This window comes from Apodemus sylvaticus, chromosome 19 (assembly GCF_947179515.1).
Source record: "Apodemus sylvaticus chromosome 19, mApoSyl1.1, whole genome shotgun sequence".
Taxonomy (NCBI): Eukaryota; Metazoa; Chordata; class Mammalia; order Rodentia; family Muridae; genus Apodemus; species Apodemus sylvaticus.
The window spans coordinates 60,729,984-60,736,444 of NC_067490.1; the positions used below are offsets into that span (position 1 = coordinate 60,729,984).

Below are 6,461 nucleotides of genomic sequence, written 5' to 3' on the forward strand. Positions count from 1 at the left end.
TCTCTAAAGAAAGAAATCGAAGAAGACCTCAAATAATGGAAAACTCTTCCATGCTCATGGATTGGCAAGATTAATATAGTTAAAATGGCCATCTTGCCAAAAGCAATCTACAGATTCAGTGCAATCCCCATCAAAATCCCAACTCAGTTCTTCATAGAGTTAGAAAGAGCAATTCTCAAATTGATCTGGAATAACAAAAAAACCAAAAAAACAAACAAACAAACAAACAAACAGACTAGCTAAAACTATTCTCAACAGTAAAAGAACTTCTGGGGGAATGAGTGTCCCAGACCTCAAACATTACTACAGAGTAATAGTGTTAAAAACTGCATGGTATTTGTATAATGACAGGCAAGTGGATCAATGGAATAGGATTGAAGACCCAACAATGAACCCACACACCTATGGTCACTTGATCTTCAACAAAGGAGCTGAAAACATTCAGTGGGGGAAAAATAGCCTTTTCAACAAATGGTGCTAGTTCAATTGGAGGTCAGCATGCAGAAGATTGTGAATTGATCCATTCTTATCTCCTTGTACTAAGCTCAACTCCAAGTTAATCAATAATCTCCGCATAAAACCTGACACTGAAACGAATAGAAAAGAAACTGGGGAAGACACTTGAGGACATGGGCACAGGGGCAAAGTTCCTGAACAGAACACCAATAGCTTATGCTCTAAGATCAAGAATTGACAAATGGGACCTCATAAAATTACAAAGTTTCTGTAAGACAAAGAACACTGTCAAAAGGACAAAACGTCAACCAACAAATTGGGAAAGGATCTTCACCAACCCTACATCCGACAGGGTGCTAATATCCAATATATACAAAGAACTCAAGAAGCTAGACCCCAGGGAACCAAATAACCCTATTAAAAATGGGGTACAGATCTAAACAAAGAAATTTTCACCAGAAGAACTTCAAATGGCTAAGAAGCACCTTAAGAAATGTTCAACATCATTAATCATTAGGGAAATGCAAATCAAAACAACCCTGAGATTTCACCTCACACCAGTCAGAATGGCTAAGGTTAAAAACTCAGTAGATAGCAGGTGTTGGCGAGGATGCAGAGAAAGAGGAACACTCCTCCACTGCTGGTGGGATTGCAAGCTGGTACAACCACTTTGGAAATCAGTCTGGTGGTTCCTCAGAAAACTGGACATGACACTTCCCGAGGACCCTGCTATACATCTCCTGGGCATATACCCAGAGGATTCCCCGGCATGCAATAAAGACACATGCTCCATTATGTTCATAGCAGCCTTATTTATAATAGCCAGAAGCTGGAAAGAACCCAGATGTCCCTCAATGGAGGAATGGATACAGAAAATGTGGTTTATTTACACAGTGGAATACTACTCAGCAATTAAAAACAATGAATTCATGAAATTTTTAGGCAAATGGTTGGAACTGGAAAATATCATCCTAAGTGAGGTAACCCAATCACAAAAGAATACACATGGAATGCAATCACTGATCAGTGTATATTAATTAGCCCAGAAGCTCTGAATACTCAAGACACAATTAACATATCAAATGATTCCCATGAAGAAGGAAGGAAAGGGCCCTGATCATGGAAAGGCTTGATCCAGCATTGTAGGGGAGTACCAGGACAGAGAAAAGGGAGGGGGTGATTAGAGAATGGGTGGAGAGAAGAGGGCTTATGGGACATATGGGGAGGGGGGAACCAGGAAAGGGGAAAGTATTTGGAATGTAAACAAAAATATAGAAAATTAAAAAAAAAAGAAATACAAATAGTCAATCATTTGAAAATACAATTTACAAAAAAGCATAAAAATCTTGAAAGTGGCCAGGCATGGTGACACATGCTTTTAATCCTAGCATTTGGGAGGTAGAGGCAAATGGATCTTGGTGAAGTTTAAAGCTAGCCTCATCTTCAAACAGGGTTCTAGGATATAATAATGGTAAGCATAAAAGTATTCCTAAGTTGATGGAAAGTGGAATGATAAATATTTTCTGATAAAGTTGAATATTTACATGGAAAATATTTCTGATAAAATTGAAGAAACATATAGGAAAACATGTTACAATTGGAGATTATCATGGAAAATTATACAGATAAGATGGTAGGCATAAAAAATTCTAAGCTGATTGAAAGTGGAATTATAAACATTTTCAGATAAAATTAAAGATTTACATGGAAAATATTTCTGATAAAATTCAAGAAATATATAGAAAAACACGTTAAAATTGTCTATTTCCTCTTTCTGCTTCTTGTTGAGCCTTTTGGTGGGCAGTCATGCTAGGCTCCTGTTTGTAAGCATACCATAGTATCAGTAATAGTGTCTGGCCTTCTGATCTTCCCTTGAGCTGGATCCCAATTTGGTCCTGTTTCTGGACCTCATTTCCCTCAGATTCTTCTTCAGTTTTTACCCGTAGTTCTTTCCGACAAGAACAATTCTGGGTCAGAGTTATTGACTGTGGGATGGCAACTCCATCAATCCACTTGATACCTTGTCTTTCTACTGGAGGTGGACTCTACAAGTTCCCTCTCCCCACTGTAGGGCATTTCATTGAAGGTCCCTTCCTTTGAGTCCTGAGAGTCTCTCCTCCCAGGTCTCTGGTATATTCTAGGGGAGTCCCCCCCCCCATCTCTTATCTCCCGAGGTACCCATTACCATTCTTTCTGCTGGCCCTCAGGGCTTCAGTACTGTCCTCCCTCCCCCTCTCCCACCCAATACCTAATCATGTTCCTCTCTTCCCCTCCTTCTACCACCCAGGTCCCCTCCACACCCCGTCCAGTGATTGCTTTCTTCTTCCTCCTAACCCTAACCCCCATCATTGTCTTTTTTTGTTTACAGATAATTTTGTAATTATACTTATGTACAGAAAACTTAGTATACATTTAACCCAATTTAGTGGTGAGTTCTTTAGCCTTTGCCTTTTCTAGCTTGGAAATGTGATCCACAGACTTAGGACCCAGGACTTTGCCTCCCCAGTTTCCACCAGTTTAGCCAGAGCACCCTTGGCTTCCAAGTTAACCTGTGTGAAGGTGACAGTGGTGCATGTCTTCCTGTGGACCAGGCACCCCAGCCTGGGCTTTCCCTTGATGATGCAATAGGGCACCCCCATCTTTCAACACAGGGAAGGCAGGAAAAACCACCAACTCAATGGGGTCTACATCATGGGCAATCACCACCAGCTGAGCCTTCTTGTTCTTCACCAAGGTGGTGACTGTATTGACTCCTGCTCAGAGGACAGGTGATCTCTTAGTTGGGACGTCCCCTTTGGCAGCAGCTTTCTTCTCAGCACAGGCCAGTAGCCTTTGCTTCTTCTCTTGCTTTGTCTCTGGCCTGTACTTGTGGGCAAGCTTAGGCAGCTGAGTAGCTGTTTGCCTGTCCAGGGCCTGGGTGAACTGGTTAATGGTAGGAGGTACTTTGAGCCACTTATAGAGGATGGCTCTTTGCCGCTTCAGCCTGATGTAGCAGGACCAGTTGATGAAGCGTGTTAGATCTCTTTTGGACTGGATGTCCTATCCAATGCCAAAGTTCTTGGGCATTTTCTCAAACAAAGGATTGACTCCCTTTTTGGCCTCCTGTTTCTTGACGATGGTGGGGGCCAGGGCCACCTTCTTCCCCTTGGCCTTCTTTCCTTTAGGCATCTTGCTTGGCTGGTAGAGAGCTCATCATTGCCTTTTAATTGTCATAAAATACTAAAGAATTAGAAGTTTTCTTAGTATTCTAGATTATTTATAATGGGTTCTGAATTAATTGCATGTTATTTTTATTATTCTCATGGTTTTAATTACTCTTTATTAGTATATTGGGGATAACTAAAATCTTAAATTTTATTTGATTCCCATAAATAAAGTAATATAAAAAATTCTCACTTAAGTTTCTCAGAATAACTGATTCAAACAAGGTCATCTTTAATCGTGTACATGTTAGTGGGTGTTCTGTGTGTTAGGAAATGTAATCAATGGTTTTGTTTTTTGTTTTTTTTCAAATGCAGCAGAGTTTGTCTTCTAGCCTCAGCACAGAAGATAACTGTACATGAGAAGCATGTCTTTGGAGAGCTCTTTCCCAGGGAACTTTCTCTGTCTAATCACTCTGGAGAAGAATAAATGAGTTGTCTGTGAAAACAATGCACAGGACTCTAGGGAATAGCAAAGAAAATGATAACTCAAAAGTCTTCGTATTTTCTATTGTCTTCCTAACTTGAGTTTTTCCTCCACTTGGCTCATTTGTCTAAACAAAACCCTGAGAGTTCTGAAGAAAATCTTTTCATACTAGAATATCTCTGTATTCTTGAAAAGAAAAACTTCAAATATCTTACTTTATAATTGCTCTTTAATCAAATAACGGGGGTTTATCAAAATAAGGTAAGTGATGAGACACATTGACAGACATGCAGTCCTAGGAAGGTTGCAAAGTGTGGGCTGCAGTATTTAATTAGTACATAGGAAAAACAGCATTGTTTCAGACAGCCATTCATAAGATCTGCCTGTATCTATTTCATACTAGAATCACTAGAACAACTAGACTTTAATTTTTAACTCATTTTTCTCAGTCTATCACTGAAACCAAACTTAGAAGCACTATATTCTTCAGATGTTGATTACCTGAGTGAAGTATTATTGCTTTAGTCATTTCATCTTTTAAAGACTTAAAATATGACTAATCTTGCTCAAATGTTTTATCCAATGCTTTATATATGTCTATTATAAAAATACTCTTTAATAAAGGATGTTTTCAAAATAAGTACAATTCTTATAACCAATGAAACCAAAAGTACTATAAATATTAATAAAACAATGTATGTTTTCAAACTGAATGTAAATATAATATACTTATATGAAAATATGAACTGACATATGGACAGCAGGTCAATAGGAACTTAGTCTGAAATTCAGCAATGATTTTAAACACTTCTGGATGACTATACCTTTGTGAGTTGAAATTGTGATAAATCATTAAGTAAAAAAATCAAGTCTCTCTCCTTTTTTCCATTCCCACCTGCCTCCAATCCACTCTCAAAATCTAATCTATTTTCTCCTTTCCATGGAAATATATGCTTCCCCGCTTAAACCACTTTATCTTTGGATTGCAAAAGTGACTGTCCTTTACTTAACAGCTAATATCCACTTATAAGTGAGTATATATCATGCTTATCTTTCTGCATCTGTGTTGGCTTGCGTAGGATAATTGTTTTCTAGCTCCATCCATTTTTTGTTGGACTTCTAATAATGAGAGTTGAGTGTTCCTAACTCTTTTCATGCTCGTGGGACCCTTTTCCCCCTACTGGGTTGCATTGTCCAGCCTTGATATGAGAGTCTGTGTCTAGTCCTATTGCATTTTGTTATGCTGTGATAACTGATATCACTTGGAGGCTTGTTCTTTTCTGAAAGGAAATATAGGAGCATGAGGTGTCTAGTGGGACTGGGAGGAAGGGAGAAAGGGATGACATGGTCAGTATATATTTTATGACAGAAAAATTAAAAAAGCAAAAATAATATTAAATCATTGAATTCAATAAGTGTGCCATGATATATCATAAAAATAACTAACATTGTCCAAAAAACTGAAGACAGAGAATAATAATGAATACATAGGAAGGTAAGTCACATTTGTCTCAGGAGATATGGAAAGGGGAAGGTGGAGTGCAAATTGATATGAGTTAGATAAAATTAATTGTGAAAAAATTTTAAAGAGTAAGTCTAAAATTGCTCATTTAAAAAACAAAACTATTGGATTACTCATGTTTGAAAACTGTAGTAATGCTAAGTAAACAGTATTCAGTGAGCTCCATAAGTTATGATTTTGGAAATAATTATGTTATAATCAGAATAATAGATACAATATTCTTATTCATATTTATTCTACAACATATTCTCCTGAAATAAGAATTTAACCTAACTTATCATCAAAAAATTAGGAGTGCTTATCTTAATAAAGTCATTTCAGAAACTATGCTGCCTCAATGGGCATCATGCCCTCAATTTCAGGTACTTTCTGTGGATTCCAGAAGTACTAACTTTTAATCAGCTGTTTTGTTACTATATATTAGGCACTGATAAATTATTGCTACCTAGATTATCCATAGCTATTAGGAAAATAACAAAACAAACACTTAAAAGAATCTTAAAATACAGAAATAAGATTATCTTATTTGGGAACAGGTGCTAAAGGATTTTTCAGAGTGGGGAAAGCTTGTTAGAGTGCTTATCACAAAGAACTCATTAAGAAGTTGTTCATGAGACTGGATAGATGGCTCAGTAGTTAAGAATATTGCCTTGTAGAGGAACCAAATTCTATTACCAGCATTCACACAGAGGTTTGCAATCAACATTAATTCCAGTTCCATGGACTTGTTGCCTTCTTCTGGCCTCTGTGGGCACCAGACACATATGTGATTCATAGGCATATATGCAGACAAAACACCCGTACCTATATTTAATTTTTAAAATTTACGTTAATGATAAAAGTTGTTGGAATTATT

The 6,461-nt window shown here is 37.5% G+C and overlaps 1 pseudogene; it reads right to left on the reverse strand.

Moving 5' to 3' along the window:
* Positions 1–2,868: 2,868 nt before the first annotated feature.
* Positions 2,869–3,628, reverse strand: LOC127669741 (60S ribosomal protein L7a-like; annotated as a pseudogene).
* Positions 3,629–6,461: the final 2,833 nt, after the last annotated feature.